The sequence below is a fragment of the Dromaius novaehollandiae genome, chromosome Z (assembly GCF_036370855.1).
Source record: "Dromaius novaehollandiae isolate bDroNov1 chromosome Z, bDroNov1.hap1, whole genome shotgun sequence".
Lineage (NCBI taxonomy): Eukaryota > Metazoa > Chordata > Aves > Casuariiformes > Dromaiidae > Dromaius > Dromaius novaehollandiae.
The window spans coordinates 40,970,786-40,997,484 of NC_088132.1; the positions used below are offsets into that span (position 1 = coordinate 40,970,786).

At 43.6% G+C, this 26,699-nt stretch overlaps 1 protein-coding gene across 6 annotated transcripts in view; it reads left to right on the plus strand.

Annotated features, from left to right (window-relative positions):
• Positions 1-15,093: 15,093 nt before the first annotated feature.
• The window catches only part of SEMA6A (semaphorin 6A), a 118,365-nt gene continuing 106,759 nt past the window's right edge, over positions 15,094-26,699 (plus strand). For 2 of the 6 annotated variants that reach the window (XM_064502340.1, XM_064502341.1), the window contains exon 1: positions 15,095-15,676. The gene's annotated coding sequence lies outside the window, so the exon portion shown is untranslated. Of the gene's footprint in view, positions 15,677-17,225; positions 17,490-26,699 lie in introns of those variants that run through there. The other 4 variants (XM_064502338.1, XM_064502339.1, XM_064502337.1 and 1 more) reach the window with 3 other exon arrangements.

Sequence of the window (26,699 nt, forward strand, 5' to 3'; positions counted from 1 at the left end):
TCCTGCAAAGAATCACTTTATATTTTGTCTTCTTTACAGAAAATAGTGACCGTTTAATTTTCAAATAATTTTACAGGAAAAGAGGTTTTCGTGCAGTTTCTGTACTTGGCTTTTTCAACAACTCAGCCCTGAGATACGCACATGAAAAGATCTACGCGATGCTGATGTGAACTCTTCCCATTTAACAGCCTCGGTGAAATCTTGCCCCGCTGAATTCAAAGGCGGAGTAAGGTAGGTTTTTGTAGCATTGGACTCCTTACCTGTTTCCAGGGACAGCCTAGAGATATCCAGCAACATACATTTCCCTTCGAATCTAATGGATGAAAAGTGGTCGAGGGCAGACTTTGCTCGTGTCTGTGGCAACCCGCTTGCTGCTGCAGTTCTAGTTATTAATTCTGCAGTGGGCATTTTATAGACGCCATGCAATGCCAGCTGAAGGTTACCACAGCAAAGCAGCAAAAAAAGAGGAGGACTACAAAGTCATTGGCAGTTTATTTTGATTCAGCTGGAAAGAGCAACTTGCGCTTTTATCATCCTTTGTGTTTGGCAAAGGTTAGAGTTTATCTGAGCTTCACAAGCTGCCAAAATGCTGAGCAGATCCTGCCATTGTCTCAGTGAGCACTGAATTGCATATTAATTGAAGATCTAAGGCTCTACATCAAACAATAGAAGCATAACCAAACGTTGCAGATCTGGGATGCGAATGTCTCTGGAGCTAGATGGGAATGTTTGATTTAACAAGAGCATGGATCTGACCCTTTAAATGTTTCCTACAGAAACGTTACTAAATCATTTGAAAGTTTGACAGTGTTTTGCTACTAGCCGCAGTCAAAAATGAATTTCTGGAGGTCAATCCGGCATGCTTGCTTTGTGGTCATACTCAAATGACCTATATTAGGAACAGCCCCAGTTCCCAGGCCGCTGGAGACTACATACATCATGGAGCTGGAGCACCTCACTTCTGCAAGGCCTGTTCATCATGCACACAGCCTCTTTCTTACCTCACTGATCATTGAGAAAAGGAGAAATAAGAGTAGGGCATGAGAGGAGCTGCCTATCTCATCCTCCCAGGAGGCGTATGAGTGTTGGAAGGGCAAAAAAGGCAGCAAAAAGCGGATACCTAAACTGGCAAAGTGACCGCTGCTTGAATAAACAGGCAGATTTAGTCACACTGTAATGCCTGAAGAGTTTATATCAGCCACAGAAAAGAACACATCTCCGGGATGTTCTTTAATATGTGCATATACATAAAATAGAAGGAGGCGGAGAGAACTGAACATTTATCCAGTATGAGATATTAATAATCTAATGGATATTACAGGAAAAGCAGGAATAATGCCAAGGAATTTAATAGATTCAAATCCATATAAAAAACAGGTCTGATAATGATTACAGTATGTTTGAGTTGCAGAAGTTGTTCTAAGATGTTTATATGGATTGGGTTATTCTTTTACAGAAATTTTGCTTGAGTCTGCGTCCATCTTTGCTGCTCAGTCTTTGTTTTATCATGGTTCTGATCTAAAACACAGGATTTCAGCATTTGTACCTTCGTATCTTTTGGTTTGACTACTCTCTTGTACGATTTCTTTCCCCAGGGAAACATTGTGAATTAAATCCCAGCTTCACCAGTGTACAGAAAGCTGGCAACATTCAGTATCATTGTGGCTAATGAAGTTGCCTGCTTTGGAAGCAGACTCACAAACATAGGTTTTGGTATCTTAATCACATTTTAGGTACCTACATCACTTTCTGGATCTGACTCCAGCTGGCTGTCATGCGTATATTGTGTGCTATTTACATGGGATAAGTGTTTTGCTGAGCAAATCCCCACATGCTATTTTTTTCATTATATTTGTAACGCAAAAGGTAAATAGTGCACTGCTGTAGGAGACTTCACAGTGTTGAGTGATTAATGATAATATAGGTAATTTTAATGGACCTCCTTTTAACAGAGAATGGGTCATAATTTTCACCATGCAGTGGTGTAATTTTAGATGTGATCCAAGAAGTCAGGAATCAGACATCCAAGTAGGAAGTAGCTTAAAGTACTAAGTATCAACCATAATTTTAGACTCTGAATGCTGTAAACTGTAGCCAGGAAAATTTGCATCCCAAAGTTGGATATCATCCAGAGAAGATCTTCAGGCTCCTAGGACTTCTTACAGACTCTCCATAGCAACTTCCAGCTCTGCTTCATCCATACAGCTGCCTTCTTTTCTTCTGCCTCATACTTTAGGGATGCACTTGTAGCCACTTTTGGTAGATATATAGGACAACTGACTCTTAAAATTGCAAAGAAAGGATTGGTGAACTGAAATGTGTTAAGAGTCCATTTCCACATTCAGCACACATACTTTACTTAAAAGAAGTTTCTTGAATTTCTTTTATTTCTTTCCTCATAGGCGTATAACCAACGCATTTTAAAAATTTTGTCCTACAGCTGCTGGGGCCAGAATAAAGAGGTCGTGGTTTTGAAAAGTCACCAAGTGCCTCCCCCATATAATTATACACACACAAAACACGATTCTAAGTGGTAGCAACAAAAAAACCCAGCGAGAAGTGAGATAAGTTCAGTGAGATAATATCTGTTCTACATATTGTATTAAAAACTCTACATCTTTTTCATATCAGTATAGCTACGTGATTTGAAAGTTGTATTTCTCTTAATTCTTCAAAATGCTGTTTTACTTGATATTTACTATTTACACACACTAGCATTTAACACTATATGTCATAAATAAATCATATTTAGTGCTGTCATTGGGATGTTAAGTTCTATAAATAGGAAAGTGTCTGCAAGAGCATCATCTCTCAAGGAAAAAGTTACAATACAAAATTGAGTCCTTGAGGTAAAAGGTAATATTTGCAACTTATTCACAAGCTCAGAGGTGACTAACAATCCTCACCCTGTTTTAGGGTCTAACAAAAAAAAGAGTGCTTCCTGGGTAGTTCTTCCAAGATAAATTATGACTTCAAAGAAAAGAGTGGCTCCATTCACAAAATGGGTGACCAACAACAGCTGCAGGGTGGAAGGAAATATAGCAAGCAAGAAATATGGAAAAATAGAAAGTTAATTTACTGAAATCTCCTTCATGATATACAAAGACGAACCTTCACCTGTTCTCATTCTCTGGAGAATTTTATAGCTAATTTCAACACTGATACTGGAACTTCTGTAACAACAACAAAAAAAAAGCTTGCAAAAATTTTGGAAATCTGATCTTGATTTTTATTTTTTTTTCAAAGGGGGTTATGCATAATACAAAGTCAACTGGAATATATCATTTAACTCTCTTATATGTCTTTATCTATATATTGATATGCACAGTACAAGTAAGGAATAGACTGTATTTAATCTCTACTTTTTTTTTTTTTTTTTTACTTATTCATTCAGTCCTGATTTTCCAGTCGTATAATTTGAGGGCAATTAGATGTGTACTTGAACTCTCTTGAACTTGTCCAAATGAAGTAAATTATTTAGCCGGTTTGGAGACAACAGTTATATAGGAGCCCCCATGCATCCAGCATGATCCCCATTCTTCAGAAAGTGATGCCCTCGGTGGGTTTGCTTGCACGTGTATGCTAAATGCTCCTACCCCCTTGTGTACAGCCTAATAGCGTAGCTGGGATTTTTCAGAGAGATGGCCACCCTTAATTAGCTGTGCCATTATACAAGCTGGGCTGATAAGGCTAATGAAGTTTCCTATGTTACACTGCGAACTCCTCTGGAGAAGAGACCAGTCTGCTGAGCTAAATACCTGGTGCACTTTGTCCATCTTCTGACAACTGGTGGACAGAGAAACAAAGCAGTCACAGATTTCTAAAAGCCCTCATTTATCACCCGCCGACACACAGTACTGTTTATAATGCTTCGCTACCAAACTTAACACACATGGACACAGCGCGCTCACTATAGCGTGTGGTAATAGTTGTCATCTTTTCAGTTTGTAACAGTAGCCAGTTGTCTGCCACTATAGTGTGTGCTATTTTCTCATCCTAAATCTAGAAGGTTAACAAAATTTACTCTATCAGTTAAAACTTAAATGAGGATCTAGAGGACTCCCCCAGTTATTTTTGCAGCAGCATATGCAGCAGTGCAGCAATCCAACTTGCTAGGTCTATTGTATTTCCTTCCAAAGAGGAGCTCTAAAGGGACATTTTTGTGGCTGCTGAATACCCTGTATTTTGTGTCTTTGCTAATCATGCATACTGTGTAACATAGAGTTTGAACTGCTAGGCATAGGGTGATTCACTTTCTTATGTGAAAAAAAAGGCAGGACTGTTGCATTTCACATCAGAAACAGCAAGTTTGTAACTGCTGGGACTTTTAATGATTGATGAGAAGTTTGGTTTAGTTTCTGTTTGGAAAGAAGGGCTTTGAACTGGTGGATGAAATACGAAGAGGAGAGACTTACATAATGGGCCCATCTCCCCTAATCTCCTCACCAAAGAATACACAAGGAAGAAAAACAAGGAGTCCCTTGTAACCCTTGCAATGACAAGCGCCTTGTTTAATGTATTCAGTTACTTATTAGTAGAGCAATATAAATCTAGCAGAACAGTGTGCAAAGTCAGCAGGGGGTCTGAATCCTGATGTTTTTTTCCCACTGCTGAATAAATGATTCCAACCACCAGCTTCAGAAGCTCATCTTCATTAGTATGTATGAAATGAGTGGAATAAGCACTGGGAGATTTACATTGTTCTATATTCAATTTAATTAATAAGAGACGGTGCCGATTTCTGGAGGAAGGAGGCAATGACCATAGATTCCTATGCACCTTTCTTTGTAATTAGTGATATAAATCTATCACAGCATGGAGACCTTAAAAAGTGCCCTCATCATTTTCTAATCCTACTGATATTCATTAACTAGACATTTTAGCAATCTGTATATTATAATATGCCACCATCATTAAGGTCATAGTAGAGTTTTCATTATAAGCCCCCAACTTCCAGGGATTTATAACTCTGCTGGAACTTTTAAGGATAAGCATGTACTGCCAAGGAGAACTTTTTGCTGTTTTATACAATGCTGGAAGAAACAGTATTCTGACTGTTTTTAAACTCTGGACAGACCAGGAAAAAAAAAAGAGCAACAGGAATACCATTAAAAAAATGAATAAACAGCTATCTATTGGTGTCAGACACTTGCTCTGAGATGAAATAATATAGGTAGGGTCTGCAAAGTCTGGAGGGAGTCACTGTGAAACCGAGTTCCCAAAAGGCAGGAATGGGATATTCTTTCCATTAGCATGAAGTAGACTGTGGAAAAAGGTGGCTTGTGTATGCCTTATCTGACTAATCAGTGCTAAAATCTGGATTTGGACTTGAAAACCAGTATCTCACTACACTGAGGTCAGCTCCAGTTTGGCCACTGGCTCCAGTGAGACCAAAAACTGAGCTAGGCTTTCCAGTTTAATGATTGTTATGTTATATTTCACAGATTATGCTCTTCCTGTTTTTTCTGCTTTTACAGAGTGGGAGGCATGGTCACAAACTGGTTAATGCAATGGATTTTGCAATTTGGGGTGATATTCTAGTCCCACTAAAGTCAGTGACAAAACTTCTGAAGAATTTTGTAAGGCCAATTCTTTACCCCAAGTACTTTAGCCCATATCAAATATAGCTCATTTATAAATCTACTTTGGCCTTTATTCAACCGAAAATTCAAATTAAAGATTACAGTAAAATACAGGCCCAGGCAAAGACTTATACTCTTAAATCTAGGACTATTTAAATTTTACTTGTCTTTGATATAGAATGTAAGTAGATATTAAAAAGCACATAGTTTTTCTGCTGACTTTCTGTGAACGCTAATGCATGTTCCACACAGGGCTGAATGTAAAATCCAAACATCCACAAGCAGTCACTGCCAAAAGGGAATAATGTTGTCTTCAGAACAGCCCAAGTAAAGTGTTAGTCACCAAAAATATTGCTATAAATGATACCCTTGGCAATAAGATGTGAATTTATTTTTCAGCTAATGGAGTTTCATCACTGATAGCACATAAATGAAGACTGTGATTTATTTCATGCAAGTTGATGTTTTTCCCCACATTTCTTCGTTATACATAATCTTACCGCTTTTGTATCTATGAGGTTATACTTATTTATCTACTAAACTTCCACACGTGCAATGATAAGTACGTTCTTAGACATTGTTTGGTAAAATGGATTAAGGAAAGGACAATGATTTAACTTGGAGATAAAGTACATGTCTTGCAGCAATGGAAACCCCCCATCTCACGGTGAGTCAAACAAGCTCTGAGCAGTCAGCTTCTACGTGGTCTCTTGCCCTTTGCTTTGGGTTAATGACAAATCTTCCAAGCGGCTTTCAGTCGCTTCCTCTCAATTTTGCTGCATTAGTATCGGGCACAGGGAAGCGACTGAAACTTACCTAAGCCAAGTTGGAATTTCTGGGCTGTGATTTACCTGGGCCAGTCACACATGGGAGAGGCTGCCTGGTTAATGAGTCCCAGGAATGAGCAAACACAGGAAGTCTCCTCTCTCGCTCCCTGGTAATAGTGGGCCTTCGTTAGCAAGTGCTTTTCAGCTCTAATGATTGCCAGGAAACTCCAGACTACAGTCAGTCCAGAGGGAGGGGGTAGCTAGCGGCAGTAATGCTGTTGTCATCATCATCCTCACATGGGGCCAGAAGCAATCACCTCTGCAAGGTAAGCAACATCAAACTCCACAGCTAGCTTCACTAGCTTCAGTGGAGCATCTTGTGGACTAAAGCACTAGTAAATACAAGCAGCAGTGGCAGAATAGTTACCTGGAAAAATTTAGGCTACTGAATTTGAGTCTCCAGTGTTCTAACTATTACTTTTCTTGGCATAATGCAGTACAGGGAAAGTGAAAGAGAGCCTACTCCATCCCTTTTAGTTGCACTAGTGCTAGAACCACCATCTGTTACTTTCAGTCTTAGGAAGAGGAGTATGGACAAGCAGATAAAGGAAAATACTGATTTCAGCTCTTCTTCTGAAATAGTATCTTTGCTAGATCTAAAGCATACTCTGAAATCACTGAAAAGACTCCATCGATGAGCTTCCCATGGTTTGTATCCCTTCAAAGCCAAACTGTGCTACAGGTGTACAGCTCCTCCCATGTTCTCCCTTGGAGAGGAGTCATTTTCTGCTGTTCCCGGTGAGACACCAAGGATATTAGTTCTTCCTTCATCACAGCGGGTACGCTGGAACATGGGAGAGCTGTGTTTCCACTTACCCTGTTTTAAACTTGCTCACAGATTTGATGCAACGGCCAAGAGGAGCCAAACTCCAACCAACTCACTTGGGTCACCTGGGGCCTTTTCAGGCTGAGCAACTGCCTGAGCCGTGTCCTATAGCACTGTTATTTCCTGGCTAGCCTGTGTCACTTTTTCCACACAGAATTAGATCCAAATAGTTCATCGGGCCGTGCAGAGTGGTGGCTGACACTGATGAAAGCTGCTTTGCCAAAAGCAGGACATGCTCTTTTCTTCCCAAATACTTTGTCATGTCTTTCAACACATTTTCAGTCACTCTTCTCTATCTTAGCTTACCATAATGTGTTTGACGTTAATTTCTCCTTTAGTATGTAAAAATATTCATATTATCTAAAAGCAAGTGCAAACCTATAGCAACTCAATTTCTTGTTGTTTTAATTCAACAATCTTGCAGAGTCAAAGGATAAAACCTGATTAAAAGATCATTTTCCATCAGCTGCTCATTTGTCAAGATTTAACCAATTCCATTTTTCCTACATTCCTGTATTGTATCTTGCTAATCTTTTGCTTCACATAGAGACTATTTACTCTCCTCCCTCTTTAGTTCTCTTTCTTCCTGTCTCCTTCCCCTCATTCTCTCTGGTTTCTCGCCCTCTCCCCCACTGCACACACTCCTTCACAAATTTTCTCAGCTGGAGCCTTTTTCTTGTCTCTTCCATTTTGTCCTAGCTGCTCTTTTTCCCTCTGTCCTTCTCCTTCCTTTTTTCTGTCTGTCAGTCGCAGACCCTTTCTTTCTCCCACTGCCATCAATTTGAGAGTTAAAAAAAAAAGAAGTCAACTGTATGAGATTTAATGTTATGAATTAAAGTGTGTGTGTGTTGGGGAGGAGGATGGAATAAAGCCTCTTTCTTTCAGCTACTGAAACCATTAAAGGTTTCTCTTTGGTAATATTGTATTGCCTAGCAATTCCACTTACTGAGTGCTCCTAAGGGCTCAGTTCAGCTGAAAGGACACTGAAAGCAATGATTTTGACTTATTTAACTAACTACTTTTATTATTTTAAATTGGATTTGCTCTCAGTTTGATACTATAATTGTATTTAAAACATTTTTATTATAATATCGACTTCTTTCAGTGCTGTCTTTTCAATTATGATAATTTTATGCTTTCTTTAGCTCCCCCATCTAGATCCGAAATGTTCACTGCTATTTTGGGAGCCACAGTAATGGTTCACTTTGGACCACATTCACCCACTGTAAGAACACAGGCAAAGCCAAAATAAATCTACTCTTCTCTTACTGCTTTCCTTAAGCTCCTGACTGATACCCTGATTTTATGGAGTTCTGGTGAGAACAGAGTGTTTAGCCCAAGAAAACTGTATGAATTTAGCTTAACTTTCCAATCAAAATATATTCTGCATGTTTTCAGGGAGTTCCTCTACACCTCTTTCTGCCCCCCAAACAACTAGAAGAGTTTGTGTCAAACCTTAACTTATAAACAGAATCAGTAGCTGAGAAATGTATTTTGTTCTGTTCAGTTCCTTGCTGTACTCAAAAAGGAAGCAACATCTAAGCACAATGCTGGAAAAGCTAACGGGGAGAAAAGGAATTTCTGAAACAGTAAATTAAGAACGTAGAGCACCATATTTTGAATGGAACTACCATGAAGTAACTAAGGAGTGTTCTTTCCTTTCCTATATTAAAACTCTCGAGAACAAAAAACTGTAAGATACTCTGTCTACAGTTTTTGATTAATTTTCCTCTCAAAGAGAGACTCTAACTGGAAGAGACTAATGTGAGATTGTCAACATCTGAAGTGTGAAGAAAGTAAGCTCCCCTTTATGGAAAATCCAGTAAAGTTCAATAGCAAATAATTTTTCTAGAGACTTAAAGAATTGCCTATGGAATTCAACAGATCAATTTTATTCTTTCTATGGAGCTCTGCAGGATAGTTAAAAATTACTGTATACCTCCCTTCCCAGTGAAATCCTGCAAAACAGATTGTCAGCAGGTGAAATCAATATGGATGCACTGGCATTAATGGGACTTAACGTTAATTTACACCAGAGGAGGATCTGGCCCATACGTGTTTAGAGTAATTTGATAATAAATCTCCATAAACTTCTGTTGGTTTTAGCAACTGTTAAATTCTACAGTACTTTCCCATATTGATCATCTGTGCTCAGTTGTTTTGTTTTGTTTTTAATGGGGAACCACTCCCTTCACCATATGGTCCAGCCAGTATCTGCAGTACTCTCTGCTTATTTCACCATCATGTAACACTCTCCTCTTCTGGGAACTAGATGACACAGTGACATGTGAATGTTGCTCACAGTGCAACATGAATTTCTGCTGATTTTTCTGGCACAATACAGCAGGGGCTGACCAGGGCAGCCTCTTGCATAAAACTTCTGCTCCCCAGCCTTATTTGGCTTCCAAAATTCTCTGTAGTTGTAACGACCAACCTGCATAGAATTGGCACAGAGAGAATCCTTTTGGGCTCCCATGCAGAGGCAAATCTGTCCATGGAGTCTTTCTAGTGAATATTTTGAACTACTTTCCTTAATTTTAAATACTTTGGGTTCCCCTGATGAGCATATGCTAGATAGCCCTTTGGTCTTTTGGGGATCCATGTTTTATTTGGAAGATATTTGAAGAAAGCGATTAAGAAAAGGAAATTCATACATGCTAGCCAGCAATATAATAATGTGGCGTTACAAGTAGGGTCCTTAGTTACAGAAGGGATTTTGCAGGGATTCATAAACCATTAAAAATCACAGCCGTAGCAGAAACTCACGGTCTACCAGTTCTTAATCTGATCTCATTTTACGTGTTTACATTGGTCTGTAAAATGTTTAGTGCTTATAAATCCTAAACTATGCGCCTGACTGCAGGAGTTACTTGGGCAAAAGACTTATTGCCATCTTACACTAAGAGGCTGAGAATTGGGTCCCTGTTGTTTTTTAAGAGTCATCTTTTCTTTAGCTGTTGCATGCCTGAGAACAGTTACATGCTGATCAAAAAACTGCTAGCTTTCAACCACATTTTCAGAGTACGGCTGAGTTTGGTGAATTCCTCTGAACTGATTAACAGAAGGATCTTATTTTTCTCTGTGTAGGAGTAATTACTTTGCCAGGCTTTCAATAATGTTGTCTTGACAAAAATCATATTTAGTTTGATGAGCTTTCATTGTTGTTGTAAGATTAAAGAAGTCAACACTTCCTTATATTAAGATGTCTCTGTGCTCAGCATTTTATTTTCATTTGCAGTAAGACATATCTCCACAGGTAAAGGCATCTCCTCTGTTGCCAGAATGGGATGGAGAAAAAGGAGATACAACCCCTTCTAGGATTACAGGCTTCCAGTGTCTCATGGATATCAAAACCATTTCATACCTTGCTTGGGGGCAAAAGCCCCTAGCATTTCTCAGAGAGCTGTCAAAAGCCTCAGCTCCACCATTCTCATGTGTTATTACTTGTCAATGTAAAACTTTGCTGCACTTCAAATCAAAATATCAAAAATAGCGGCAAGAATAAACCAAACTGAATCCAATATTACAGCAGGTACAGAAAATGGCAAATGTTGCGCAGATTAGTCTGGCATAGGAAGATAATGAATGCTTAGCGCTGAAGTACCACTGCATCACCTCGGTATCCCAGCTCTTCAGAGCTGTATTTAACGGGATGCCCCACTTACAGTCACATAACTCCAGAAAGGTGGTAGAGCAGAAAATACTTACGTATTTAGTGTGTGGTTCAGCATGTCAGTGGGCATCCAGCTTTGAACAACCCATCTAAAACAGCTAGCTGCTCCCAGTGACAACTCTACAGAGGCTCAAGCACCCTTCCCCCATTCAGGCCACATGTCCCACTAACCTTAGGTCAACATATTTTATATGTAATTAGGAGGCGGGGTAGAGGTAATATTTTCATGCAAACCCAAGTGGAATCTTTGGTAGAGACAGAATCTGAAGTGGGGCTGGAGTGAATTGGAGAACGTCTCTGTGGCTTGTATGGATTTTTCAGATAAGGCACTTAAAATGCAAAATTCCAGCAGCTCCATGGAGATCTCACTGAGAAACCCTCAGTGGACTGAGACTTCAAAACCCCCTGCATTCTACCTTGGCAACTGCCAAAAGGCAGCTAGGGAGTGCTAGCTGGTACGGGTAACAGTTTCCTTCCCCAGGCCAGGGTGAGCAACTCTGGCTGGTTGTTAACTGTCTGGGTGAATGAGCAAGGTGGTGTCTCTCTTTTCAGAAGATCTGACTGCACTACAAATTGAGGTTGATATTCAAATCACCTAAAATAACCTAAAATCACTTGGTGGGAAAGAAAAGGAGAATAGTTTACTGGATTGGGGGGGGGGGGGAAGGGAACATGGAATCAGGTAAAAGAGGGGATTTTTTAAAGCTATGAAGACACATGCAATTTTGCAGATTGAGCCTAGTAAGTTAAGAACAGAAGAAGTAGTAAGGGAATAAAGGACAGGAGAGCTGAGTTTCCTTTTGACAGAAGGCTAAATGAGAAAAGAAGGTTCTAATGTGAGATTTGAAGGAAGAAATTAGTCAACGCAGGCTTGGAAATTAAACATGGAAAGTGGATGAATGGAAAACACTTTCATAAAAGAACCTGAATAATAAGTTCTTGCAACTGATGCCACATCTAATACCGACATATGGAAAATAGGATGTTTTAGTGCTTTCTCCTTCTTGCAAAACTTTTATAATACACAAATCTGGTCTGTATTTTTCAAAGCCCTAAATATAGGGGGAAAATGTTTCTGTCAAAGAGCTTTTTTTGATTAATGAAGAAATGCAAGTGTAAAATAAACTGTTCAGCATTTCAGAAATATTTGTGATGTGAAGCACATAGTGAGGGCCCAGTCTAGATTTGCTTACAACTGCAGCCCACAACAAAGTCAGTGGAAGTTTTGAACACCTCAGAACATCCGTAGTGATTGACCATAATGTAATGATTGATGTCAACATTTGGTATTGTTGGATGGATGTTGCCCGCAAATTCAGAGTGTGTTTTGTCTCTGCTCATGTTTCCTGTCAAAGAGAGAAGTAGCATGAGATTATCTGGTGCCTCTTTGGAGAAATGGGGTGAGGGGTCTTGGCAAATCAAGGTCCATTCATCTGGTCTACCCCCCTGCCACATGGTTTCGTACCCAGAAATTATTTGTACTCATTGAGTTTCTCTGATTGCTTTCAGATCTTTCAGGGTAAGTTTGTTTAGCTAAAATTTATCTGTCCTCAGCAATTATTCTGTTTGGTGCAGAACTCTCTTCTGTTTTAGATTTCCAGGGAAAGAAAGAAAATATGTATCAAGTCTCAGTTCCTTTGGTTAGAAAATTACCCTAAGTATATAGTCAGTTTAAACTGTCTGAAGGGAAAGAAAAAACTTTTCCTTGATACCGAAGAATGCTTTCCCTTGTAATCTAACAACTAGAAATTGAATGAATGCATGTATAATTTTAGATCCTAAATCAAATACCAAACCAAAACCAATTTCTGAGAGTCCTTTCATTATCTGAAAATAAAGGGCAGAAAAAGAGCTGTCATAAACAAGTAATTATTTTAATTTTCATGCCACACTTCTTGGCCTGATAGTAAATCCCCTGGTTGTAGTCTGTCCTTCCACTTACCTGGTTAAAAACATATATATATATATGAATCAGCTTAAGGCAATCACACTTGTAAATGAATCCTCAGGAAAATAGGTATCTTCATGCCGAAGTACCTAGAGCCTCTTCTCGTAGTGCGGCTCAAACGAGACCTAGGGCACAGATAGTACAGTTAAAACTTCGAGGCACACCACGCCACAGGCGGGGCCACGCTCAACACCGATTTTCAGCTCGCCGATGCCGGCCGGTGTCCCCGGGTTTTCGCGGGGCGCGGCGCGGCGCGAGCCGTTAACGGCCGGTGCGGCCGTTAACGGCCCGCGCCCCGCCCCGCGCAGCGCTGTTGCGGGAGCGCTGGGCAGTTCCGCACCTCCCACCCGGGCGGGGCTCGGCGGCGGCCGCCTCAACGCCGTGCGGCCTCGGGGCGGGCAGCCGCGCGGCGGCCGGGGCCCGGCGGGGCGGTTTGCTTCCGTGCCGCCGCTGTTGCCCCTCCGAGGCCGAGAGCATCGCCGTAAAGCGAGCGCGACAGCTCAGCTCGGCGCTTCTCTGAGGGAAGGCGCTAAACCCGGCATTAATTCGGTTCAGCCCGCGAAACCATGCGTTTGCTCTGCCTAATCCCGGCAATTAGAGAAGTTTTCCCAGGCACAATTAAGATGTAAATGAGGCGCGGGGCTGGGCGGCTGTGGGGAGGCAGAGGGCCGCAGCCGGGGGATTAGCGGCAGCGGAGTGCCTCAGCGCGGGGCTGGGAGGAGGGGGATTAATTTATTAGCGCGGCCCCTGCTCCTGGCCGGACTGATTGGCTCCGAGACAGCGACGGATTAACCCAGCGAGCAACGATCGAAGTGGGATTTGGGTGGAGGAAGTGGGGGGCGGACCTTTAGGGGGGAAAAAGAGAAAAGCAGACGGCTGCGCCCGGCTGCAGCCCGGCGCCCGTTTCCCCGCGGGGACGAAGGATTGCTGCCCCGGGGCCTCGGATTAGTGCGCTCTGCCAGCGCACGGCACCGCTGAAACGCGATTAGCAGGTTACACAATATACTCTTTTTTTTCCTTTCTTTCTTTCCCCCCGTATGAAACGCAAGCTGGGAGCTGCGTGCGGGGCGGCGCCGCCGCGGAGCCCTCGGCAAGTTCGGCCAGCCGGTGCGCGGTGGTGGTGCGTGGATGCGAGCTGGCGCAGCGGCCCCTTCCGGCACCGAGCAGCGGGAGGCACCTCCAGGACAGCCGGGCGGTGCGGTGGCGGCCCGCCCTGAGCACCGCGCCCCCGCCGCCGCCCGGCCCCCGGCACGCCTCCCTCGGTGCCTCCTGCGCCTCCCTGCCGCAGATCTGCGATGCCCCAAACCGCGTCCCTGCGCTTCGAAGCCGCGCTCTCCCGTTTGCTGCTTCCCCGTTTTAAACGAAACGCTGCTACTTCTAAGATAAACCCTATTTTTTTTCTTAGTGGACGCGGAACCATCGCGATGGTTTAAAATGCCATTGCCGGCGCTCCGTATTTATGGCTGCCTCAGCATTAAATCTGATGGAGACATACGGATCCACAGATGGAGCAGGAATAAGGTTATGTCTCTTGGATGGAGAGGTGCAAAAATTTATTGGCCTTTGGCAAGTTTCCACAGTTGGAGGACTTGGAGCGGAAGGACTCCTCCCCTCTTACTCGTTTGCACCTGCTCAAAATAAACCTGATAACATTTAAAAATAGTCCGGTGCCGGTAGCGCACTGGGGTGCTTTTTTTTGGCAGCACGTTCGTTGCCAATAAAAAACATTTAAATAAAAAACCCTCCCCTTGCGTGTAAATACAAAAATCCAAACATAACGTTCAGACTATCACGGCGGATCTGTCGGTAACGTCGTCGGCATAGCCTGTCCTTTGCAGATCATCTGTACGCTGTATTTACATACTTGGGGGAGAGTGTTTTGTGCGGAGGCTATTTTTACCCCGCATACTTTCCAGGCCGTGTGGGCCCTGGGTGCGGTGCTGCCCGCGCCGCCGCTGGGGCAGGGGCGCTCAGAAAGTCTGAGGAATTCGCTTACCGTCGTTCTTTAAAACTTCTCCATTTAAGAAAATCGATGAGCGAACCCGTGCCGGTACCTCGCCTGCCGGAGCGCGGCCGGCCCTATCTGATGCCCCCCCCCCCCCCCCCCCCCGCAAGCCGGGGGCGCCGGGCGGCTCCCCCTCCTTCCCACCCCCGCGGCCCCCGGCGCGGCGGGCGGGGCGGGGCGGGGAGCGGGGCGCGCCCGTCCGGCGCGATCCAGTCCGGGATTTGGCTCCGCCTCCGGCGGCGGAGCGCGTCCCAGTGACAGGGCGCGGGAGCCCGGCAGTGGAGGGAGGCAGGGCACGGCACGGCGCAGCCCGCTCCCATCCGCGCCCGGCGCCGCTCAATGACCGCGAGCCGAGGGCTGGCAGCGACTCCGCTCTCCCGCCGCGGCGCGCAGCGTGCCTCCAGCCTAGGAGTTTTCCTGAAGCAGCCTTCCCACCAGGAGCACTTTTGGTAGAAAGGGAGCAGGACGAGACCCTGAAATGACTTACCTCCTAAGACACGACTGAAGGGGACTTACTGGAGTGGAACCGTAGTGGAATTTGGGTTTGCAGAGGAGTTGCTAACGCTTTTTTTCCCCCCCCTCTTCCCTCCCCCTTTTCTCCCATCATTGGAAATGAACAAATTGCATTTGCAATTCAGAAAGTAGAAATATTAAATTTTCCATCCCTCAGGAAGCACACATGTAGTAATGACAAAGGATTGCAAAGGAGAGAGTGGCACCAGTTTCCCAGAGAGATCCCCTTAAATGGATTACTAAATGGGACACTACAGCAGCTAGTTCTGTCCTCTAGCTGCCTAGATACATGCACCGAAAAGGTACAGTACTCCCCTGTCCTATCTGTATCTGATGCTTCGGGGTTGCTCGGAAGGAAGGCTCCTGGGTCGCCTCGGCAGGCTCGGGAGGAGTGAGGATGGTGTGGTTTAAGGTTGGCTGCTGCTTTCTGTCTCCACAGCGTTTGCAGCGCCTAGGGGAGGAGGAGAAGAGCCGCCTGCAAGTGCATACGCTGCGCTTGCTGTTGCCACTTCCCAGGCATTTCGTGGCTTCGCCTTTCTTTTCTTTTTTCGTCTTTTTCCTCCGCCCGGCCGCTGAATGCGCTGGCGTTTCTCGCGGGCCGGGCGCGCAGGCTGGAGCGGAGCGGGCTGCATGCGCGGCGCGGCGCTGCGCTCCGCCGGCCCCGCGCCCGGCCGGCGGAGGGGCCGCGGCTGCCAGCCCCGCTGCGCGGCGGCGGGCCGGGCCGCTGCGGCCGCCGCACCCGCGGGAGGGCCGGGCCGGGCCCGCGTCGGAGCGGGGAGAGTCTTTGTTGCGGGGACAATGTGGGCGCCCCGCACGTCCGCGGGCTCCGCCGTGTTACGCGGGGGGGCCGGGCCGTGTGTATTGTTCCAGGCTGGCGGCGCGTCCGGAGCAGAGGGGCCGGAGCCTCGGAAAGCCGCGCTGAGCGGAGCCCCGGGCGCGGCGGCGGCAGGGGCAGCGCCGCTGCCGCGGGCTTTGTTCGCCAGCGCGGGGCCGGGGTCGGGGCCGCGGCGCGCCCCCCCCCGCCCGGGCGCCGTCCCCCGCCGGCCGCGGCAGCGCCGCCGCCTCGACCCCGCTGCGCCGCGGGGCGTGCGGGACGGGGCTGCCCTCCGGGCTGCGCGGGAGAAGGGTGGCTCTCCGGCACGGCTGCTCCCCGCCCCTTTCTGCCGGGCGCTGTCAGCCGCTCCCCGGCGGGGCGATGGCGATGGCGGGGCGGGCAGCGCCGCCGGCCCCGGCTCCGGCCGGCAGCGGCGAGAGGGCACCCCGCGGGCCGGCCGCCCGCGCAGCGCCGAGCCGCGCCGCGACGGCCGGGAGCGCCGCGGGGCAGCCGGACTGCTCGGCCCTTGCCCGCCGCCCCTGCCCTGTCGCCGCCTCCCTCCTCGCTCCAGCCCCGGGGGAACCGGCCGAAACGGCGGAAAAAAGAAAGTTTCTCTAACGGGGAGTAACAGGGACACAATGGTGCTCTCGTTCGGCGCGGCCCTCCCCCGAGCGCTGCCGGGCTGACCGGCACCGCGCACCCCCACCGGGCGCTGCCCTTGGCGGGGGCCGCGGCGGGGCGCCTCCTCGCCGGGGAGCCTGCCGAGGGGAGGGACATCCCCTCCCCCCGGTTTCCCCGTGTGTGCACGAGCATGGAAAGCCCCCACTTGAGAGGAACGTGCGCTTAGTGCTCTGGCCGCGAATTTGCATGAGCCGGCGCGGGAGCCTGCAGATCCCCCCGCGCTGTCTCCCTGCCCGCCGGTGCCGCGGGGGCGCGGGGCCGAGCCGGGGGGAGGGGCGGCGGGGCCGCCGGCGCGCGGAGCCCTCGCCGCCGGCCAACGGTCGCCGCCGGCCAACGGTCGCCGCCGCCGCGGGCGGCCCGGCCCGGCCCGGGGAGGGCAGGGAAAGTTTGGGTCTCGGCGTGTGGAGAACGTACCTGCTGCTTGGTGGGGACTGGCTGTCACATCGCCGTGCTGCCCGGGGCAGCTGTTTCCCGGGGAGGTGGGGGGAAACCCGCGGCTCTGGCGGGCATCCAGGTGGCGGGTTAAAGGAGAAAGCAAGCACGGATGGACCCGGGCTGCTTTAGTGGAGATGTCCGCGTAACCGTGACCGCAGCGTTTTTCGTGTATGGCTATTCTGAGGGTGAGTCGTAATGCAGTAATTGCTGGGTTTTCCTTAGGCTGGGTTTTTCTCTTCCTGCTCTTGCCCGCTTGTTTAGAGGGAAATTTGCTCGCTTTTTTCCTCTCCTGTGCTAATTGCTGCTTCTGAAGTTTGTAAACCTGTGCGCTGGTGCCAGCGTCTGTGTAGTGTGCGTCTTCAGTTGCTCTGTACACAGAATTGTTTTGCTAACAGAACTGCAAAAATACAGGCTTTAGCTGTGCTTTAATTGTTGAAAAAAAAGCTAGTTCCTGACTCTGCAAGGTGAATGCTTGCTCCTCCAGGGGGGCACACACAGACTGCAGGTGTTGGTATAATGAAGAGCTAAATCTCCCCAACCGTTTTCTGTCACAGGGCTTCTTGCAGTAGCTTATTACTTGACATACATTCTGCTAACTTGTATTTAGTATCAGCCAGCACTAATATTAATTACTAATTTTATCTCAAATATAGTGAGAAAATCACATATCTAGCTACTCTGCCTTTGCAAAAGTAATTTCAGTGACTGTGTTTGGTTTGCATTCGTTTAATCTAAGTGTCATTCAGTGACCCTTTCTCGTGTGAGTAGTCTTGGCAGGTAAATCCTTTGGCATCAACGTGAGAAAGTCCAGCAGAGTCAGGCTCCTTTAATCACATAACTCATGGAGATTTTGAGGAGTGTGTGGCATCTCTCTGTAAGATTTATGCAACTGTTATCATGTTCAGGGTTTCCTTTGCTGTTTGTTTTCAGACTGGAAAAGCAAAAGGGTCTTGCTCTGGTTAACTTCTCTTTTTTTAATAAGACTAATCTAGTGTATTGTGAGGAAAATTGGGTCTGTTCCAGCAAACCCCTTTCTTCATGGAATAGTTTCATTCATGTTTGAATGGAAATACTAACTTCAGTAAGATCAGGAAGGTTTGTCACCCTTCAAAAAAGTACAGTTGCCAAGGCATTTCACTGTCTATGCTATAATTTTATCCAAAAGGAACTCGTTTTTAATATATAACTTCTCATAAAATATAATACAAAGAGAAAACATCCTAACTCTTTTTAAACTCAGACAATTTCCTATGCATAAAAATGCTGATCTCAGTTTTCCAACAGTCATTATTGAAGAAAATCTCCTTCTGACTTTATGGAAGTTTAGTTCGGGAGCAGACTGCCCAGCTGAGGTTTTTGTCTGAATGCAAAATGGATTTTAACGATAATAATTAATAGCATTAAGTATACTTGCAATGTTTACTTTTCATGTAGTAGGAATCGAATGCCTGAAGCATGGGTGAATATTCTGAGGGAGAATGAATTACATGGTCACAGATGTTCTGTATATTCTCAATTAGTCTACATTAAAACTGTATATATTTACTTCCAATGGCAAAATCAATCTTATCAGCTAAACAGTACTACTTGAAGCAAAAAATAATTGGGCAGTAACATCTACGAGAAACATTTAGTTGACACCTCTAGCTACTTGAAGATGAAAGTAGAGATTAGCAATAGTCCCCTCTTAATGTTTGTAAATTGAGGATTGCAGTTATTGCAGTTTGAGGCTGAAGGAGGTAGGTCAGGCTAAAGATAAATAAGGAGTTGCCTTCATTAAACTGGGGGGGGGGGAGAGGGAGAAAAGGAGAAAGATCAAATTAATGACCTGTGATAAATCCAGAATAGAACTGTTTGCATTAAAAAGGAAGTAGGTGATTGTGAACTTGTTTGTGCATGTTTTGTGAAGGGAAGGGGAAATTTGTCATCTTGTTTTGAAGAGCCATACATAAATACACATGAAAGGAGTTCACATAGTTTACAGCAGGGAAGACATAAAATGTTTTAGGGTTAAATTGACCTGAGCTAATACATGCCTCGCATCTAACTTGTGTTCAGGAATACATTGTTACGCTATGCAAACAAATGTTTTTTGTATAGTACCTGATTCCCATCCGCTATAGCAGAGTGCTGAAAGCAAACAAGAGAGTAAATCCTGGAAAATAGCATTCTACTATATTATACCAGTATATGCAAGAAGGAAGTTGAACCATACAAAAACAGAAGTTCTCACTATCCTCATTTGATACAGATCCTGCAATATTTTAGCCACTACTATTCCCTCATTAAGGAGGTACATTCTTAGTCCTTACTTGCTTAGTTTTACTCAAATTAAAGTCTTGCGAAAGTAACCGTGTTCCCTTCCCTTCCCCCCCCCCCCTTCCCCAGGTAATTTTATGAGAGTAAAGGCAGTTGCTCAAGTATTTTTCAAATAGGGAAGGTTTTTTATGTTTAGGTCCTAGTCTGAAAATACTGTTCTCCAGTAAGAATCAGTCTTTACAGAGGACCTGAAACTATGGTGCAAGTACTTTTGCTGTGGATCAGACCTTTAATGTTAATTCAGACCTAGATCTGAGTGTTCTGGAGTAAGTGGTATCTGACTCAGGTCTACAACAAATTGTGGCAAACTTCCTGTCACCCTTTTGCATGACAGTGATGGGAAAATGGGAGGAAAAAGCAATGCTTTCCACTGGTGATCCTTTCAGTATTATATCATCGTTAATTCTGTTTATCAGCATTACTCTGAGGTGGATGAGGCATATATGGAGATAATCTTGGCAGTAAAATACAGCCAGTATTAGTATGGAGTCCAGTTGGTGACCAACAACATACAGCAAAAATGAACAGTGATTAGAGACAAGGTCAGGCAGCTGGGGGAAACTCCAGGCGTGAGCCTGAAAGCTCTCTATAGCAATATTTTTATTATCAGCCTTGCCAAACAGCTTATATGTGTGTAGGGTCTGGGGAAGCAGAAGTGAACCTCCTAGTTCAGGTGCAACATTGGCAGAACAGCATTTGCGTGTCTTTTTTTTTTATCTTTTTTCCTTATATGCTTTCTTCTGATATAACTGAACCATTATTCATTACGGTGGAAGTAACCGAATGTTAGCATTTATACAGTGTTCCGGGATCTTTAATTGTCCACAGTGAACAAGACCTTGGGTTTAAGTCTTGCCTGTAACATGGCAAGTATGGCAGCACAGCATCAAGGCATTGCTTAAGGATTTAAAGGGAAGAGTGCCACCTACTGTGTCGCAATTATACATACTGCATGTCTTCTGGAGTTCCCAAGCTACTCACTTGCCTATCCCATTTTAGCCACTGGAAGATGTAAAAGGATTTAAAATTTAAAGTGAGAACTGAACAGGAACTGAGAAAAAAAACTTTAGAAGAAAAGAGGTGTGCACCCACCACATTGGAATAATCAGAAGGTCTTGGAAGTGGTCCATTTAAAAGATATGCGTAGAGGCATTTGCTATTTTGTCACTTCAGACTCATAAAAGCTGCTAATGGTTAATTATGGGGCCACAGGAAATCGGAAAGGGAATGAGATGTCTGTGCCTTTCCCCATAAAATAATCATATTCTCAGCTTTTGTGCACCAGATGAACCTAAATGACGCTGCCAGACTTATGACCTCCAAAATCTAAAGTTTAGCTCCAGCTATAGTTTTTAAAAAATGGAAGATACCACTTTTAAAACAGGAAGACGAAAATGAGAAAAACCCTACATGCATTATCCCATAATTTGCTGCAAAATCTTTTGATAGTGAAGTCTTCCATAGTATGGAATTGCAGTTATTTATCAGCCAAAAGGAGGGGAATACTATGCTGTGTGGGAATACAGAGACATTTTTGTATGAAAGGAATGTTTCCCCGATCCCCAAAGTGTTTCTGTAGTGGCTGAAATAGAGATGTAAAATGAAGTAGATAAACCAGCTATTAACAGAACTGCCAGTTGCTGTATCTCTAAAGTGAAGACATATGGTAATTCACTGCATTCAGTGATGACCTTTCCTTTAAAACTATTGTTAATAATAGCCATTTCTATATACAGTATTTACACCAGATACTTGAAATTCACATGTCATGGACTACCCCATGCCTTTTTTTTTTTTTTTTAAATTAAGCTACTGACCAAACTGCTACTGAGGAACTCCCAACAAAAATACGGTTTTACAACATTCATGCCGTGCTGAAGTTAAAGAGAGTTTCCGGGGACAGATGCACAGCATTGCAGCATATTACGTGACACGGAAGCATGTGCACTATCCTCAGTAAAGGAAGCCCTTGGCTCCTTCTCCCTCACCCTCCCCAGGTAAAGCTCTGCCTCAGCATGCCTTCACTGAACGGTTATACCCTTACTGCTAGGGGTTTAAGAAAGAAAAGTTCCTATATCTTTATAGTGGCTGGAGCCAGTTGCCTTCAGTGAAAAATCTCATGTTTATGGAAGTGGAAAAAAATACAGAATATTTTTTATTATGTCATTTCACCTTAGTCTGAGACCACCTAGTGGATGAAGACCACAATACTAGTATTTTTTACTGGAGATAATAATGGAAATTTGATTATGCACTTTTAAAAAAAAGTATTCCTAACCTCTCATCGATTTTGCAATGGCTCTGACAGACTCACGGGGCCTTCTAGTAGTGCAAATGACTGTGTCCCGGTTCAGCAAGTGAAGAAGTACTCACTGATATGAATCCCCAACACATTGGGAAAATTGCGTCCAAATATATTCTGACTGCAGCATTGTTTTGACTTTATCTCTGGCTCCTCAGATTCACTCAGATGTTCTAGATACTGAGTGTTCTTACATAGCCATTCTTACAAAGCCATTCTTATGTATGGCTTTGATACAGTCAGATGGGAAATTTGCTGTATTGGTTCCTTCATCATTGTTAGTGAATGTTTATCCATTACTTGCATTGGAGGCAGCTGATCACTGTAATGTTAATAGGAATTTGAAGTTTATAGTTCCGTAGAATATTTCTTTCAGAAGAAAAAAAATGCCGTTTTGTTGATGCTTTTTGAAATCTACTTTTTATTGGTAGATTGAGATGAATTCTATGCTAATTCCTCTTGCATTCTTGAATTATGGCCTAGCTCAGCACTGTCGCTGGGATCTTCATCTATTAATCATGGAAGCTGCTTTCTTATTCGGTTGCCATAGTTTCAGTGCCTCAGATAGTGTTGGGGTGCCTTGGGAAAGGCTTGAGATATACTCGGACTTGCAAGCCTTGCAGTTATTTTGGCAGTAGTAGTGCTCTGAAAGAACAGAAAACAGCATCCAACATTATTCAGAGTTGGATTAAAAGAGAGAACTTCTGGTTATGTCTCTCTGGACCTTGTTATGTGAACATCCAGCTGATATTTACTCCCTAGATTTGCTTCTTGTTTTGTCTTGCTGGTAAAAATGTACAGTTCAGAGACTAATGGCTACCTTTATCTATTGCAAGAAAGGCTTTTCATTAGTACTTCTGAAAAATGGTTGGGTAAATTAGGGCATGTAGGGTTTCCTAAGCAATCCAGGTAATTTGTTTTACATTCTCTTTTAACCTAGCTACATGCAACATGACATCATATTTGAGACTGAGTGAATGTTTATTGTTTCCATTGTTACCTTAAATTTAGCCTTTTTCCTCCGTGTCCAATGACAATAACTACCCTTTTGTTAGCTGCAGAGCTACAAAGAAGAAAAGGGGAAGTAAACTTTTGTCAGACCGAACTAGCGCTCTTTCAGCACTGTGTTGGCATTGGTAGTATTTTTTTTTAATAATGTTTCAATATCTTTTCACAAATTTAGCATTAAAACTTGCATACTTTTAGAAATGCAAAGCTGTAAGCAGTCAGGAGTAGCTTGTTTGACAATTGAGAGAAGTGGTAAAGTAGTAAATGGGTCAAATAAGAAAGTAGCTGGAAGACTGACTTTTCCATGTAGTGTTGAATATTAATTGTTTTCTGTTAGTTGTACACAATATAAAATAACGCACAGACATCTTTCACTAAGCATATCATCGTCCTTCTTTCCCCATTGAAAAAAAAATTTTCATTGCTTCCCTGTGAGCTGGAGTAAGCAGATATTTAAATCCCATTTCTTTTGCAGTTTATTTTCCAGTATCTCAAGAATTAAGTGATTCCCTCCAGTTTTAACAAAGCAATTTGGTTCTTGCATAGATAAGCTTGATAGGTATTTTCTGATCACAAAAAAAGCCTTTAAAATTCACATAAAGCAGAGAATCATGTTAAAAGCTGTGCAGTTTAGGTTAAAGAAATCAATATAATTGGAACTAATCTGGAAAATTAGCTACTTTTTAACTTTCAAATAGTTAGCTCTCATTCAAAGATGAGCTTGAAAGCTTCAGTTTGGGATTTTTTTACCCAGTCTTGTCATTTTTCCAACGGGATCAATAAGCAGATTGGGAATGTGTGCTTGCTATTTGTAATTGACATCCAGGAGTCCGACCAAAGGAACAATTTCAAAGTACAAGAATTTCATATGAATTTTAAACATAACAAAGCTTTGCCTGCTGGTAGATACACAGAATATCCCTATTTGTAATTTTGCACTCTCACATAGTATGAGGTTTCTATTTTATGGTCTGACTTTTTTATAGTCTATTGTATGTGCGTATTGTATATGAAGTTAAGCCAAAACATTTTCCTGCTAAACCCACAACATATATGTATATACACTGTGCTAGTTTGACAGTCTGATAGGGCAAATAATATGCCCCGGTCAATTTGCAGTTCCCTTTGGAAGGGAATATCTTGGGTCAAAAGCTGTAGCAGTACAAATTCAGTTGTATATTTTTCTCAGAATTTGTAGTACTCTAGTTTCAGGTTAGATGTAGGATCATTCTGTTTAGAAATGAATTTAAGCAGTTCTGTAAGGTATCTTTGTACTTTCAATTAACATTAATGTTTTTTATTACTTATCATTTTTTATGTCCAGGATACTGAGGTGTGTAAGGGTAAGTGTATAGTCAGTATAGAGGCCCAATCTTGTCCCTGTTGGAGAGAAAAGTAGTGTGTCTGCTGACATCTCAGCAGCAAACCCTTATTCCATTCACAGTTCAATATAGTTCATTCAGTTTATTTATGGTTGGTCATAAGAGTTCATCTGCATCCCCAGGCAGCTGAATTTTAGCAACAGGTCTTCTGAGCTCATCAAGAAAAGACAAAAATTATTTCTGGGAGAGTAACTATTACATTTTTATCTGTTTTGCGAAGCTTACACACGTTGAATAGCATCTTGCCGCCTGAATATTCCTGGAAAGCTGAAAATTGACTTGGACTTCATGGGTATGGAGGGGCATGAGAGGGAAGAAGGGTCTCCCTCCCTCTGCCACAGAGCGCCCCTGTAGACGCATCCCGTCACTTGGGTGCACGCAGCATTAACGCCTGAGCCCTGCACGTTTGTTTCTGTTGCTTTGGGGCCAGTGGACGGGGAGGACTGAGGGGAAAGGAAGCTGAAGCCTTTGCCTTGGCTCTGCTTCTCCAGTGCTTTCGCCAGTGCGGCTTGAGTCTGCTTGGGAAGTACTGCAGTTGTAACTGGCACAGGCCAAAGCAGGAAACTACTACATCCTATCCTTAAATGCCAGAGCAAGAAAAAAGGTGGGACACCTTTGTGCCTTCTAGAGGTGCCATTTTTCACTTGCCCTGCGTACAGAGTACAGCTGCATGCCTGTTGCTTGATTGCTGTTCTGTGGCAAAGCAGAGGCTGAGTCCAACAGGGTTATCTTTCTTGAGTAGTATTGCACTCCATGAGCGTGGCTAAATGTAGCCTGATAATTGATTCAGAATGCTTTTTTTATTATACAGAGAGAATCACAAACTTTAACTGCCATCTTGAAGCTCAGGTCATTCTTTATACTACCGGCTTTTCATCATAATTCTAATCTTTGCTAATGAAAGCAGGGCATAGAGCATTAAAATCAACTTCTGAATTTGGTTTTCTGTATGAACAAAAACTTGGTTCTGTCTCTATAAACTTCTAATAGCATTCAACCCTTCAGCTTCCAAATAATTTGTATTTAATTATGAGTGTTCAGCTTTTGCAATTATTACTTAGTGATTTTAACTATCTTAATTAAAAGTTACAGAAGTTAAATTTATTTTTAATATTTGCTGTCATCTGCTATAGGAAGGTGATTATATAACATCATTTTCCAGAACTGTGTCCACCCAGTCAGATTTTTTTAAAATAAAAATACATTGTGCAGAAGATTTTTCTTCTTGGAAAAGAATTAGAGAGGCGAGTCATTTCAGATTTTGCGAAGAAGTGAGACAAAAAACTTTTTATAGTGATTCTTTGGGATCTAAATGCTTTTCTTTCCTGGTAAAATGATTCCTGAATAGGAATTTTGTTTTCCTTTACAAAGAAATTAAGAATCAAATCTTTAAAGAGCTGTTGTGGGAAAAGGAAAGGTTTTGCATGAGCTACTACACTTTTTCATTATTATCTGCAAGGTGTTTCCTTTTATTTCTGTTGCAGGGAAGTTCAGCATGTTCAGATACGCTGATTAATTCCGTCACGAGAGGCATATGTTGTAGGGTGGTGTCTTCTTTTTTTGCTTTATCCTGTTCTGAGCATAAGACCTAGAGATACTGCCAGAACACTTCCTTTCCCAAGATGTACAAGAAAAAAAGGGGGGGGGGGGGGGTCCTGTTCTTGCTCATGTGTGTGTAGTCCGAAGGCATATTTAGCCAACCTGGAGCTAATAGCCTGAAGGTGTGAAATGAAGGCTGCTGACTGACTGGCTGACTGTGAGAATAATACTATTTTCATCTGTCAGAACATTTTTCTTAGTGTACTGCATATACACATAAAAGTATCAGGAAAAAAAATTTTAAAAAGCAAAGTGTCTGTAATGCAGTGAGTTCTCTGACACAAATTCTGAGTCCATTTCAGCACACCCTTTATGTTTTTGTCTGTTTTTTTTGGGGGGGGGGGGTTTGTTCATCTATGTTTATGTGGTAAGCTGTCTTGTGTAGCTGAAATCCTGGAGGTGACATCATTTGCAAAAAACACATATAGCACCCAACTCAAGTGTTGTTTATGTGAGAAAGGCAGTTAGCTTGACCCTTTCTGGTAACATGGTGTTGCAACTAAATGCTGCTGATGTGCCGAAGAGGGGTGGAAAATGTAGGTCGCATAACGACTGCTAATGTCAGAGAAGGGATTTGTAAGAATGCTTGCGCTGATTTACCTTGAACAGCAAATCAGTTCCTTAGGCTTTTTTTTTTTTTCTTTCCATAAGTGGTCACTACTCAGTTTTAGTGTAAAACGGTTCAATGAATTCATTGTTGTCACAGTCAAAGAACCTAAAGAGCTTTTCAAAACCTGGAACACCTACAAGGGTACTCACACCACTGTTTTTTCAGGACTAATTCT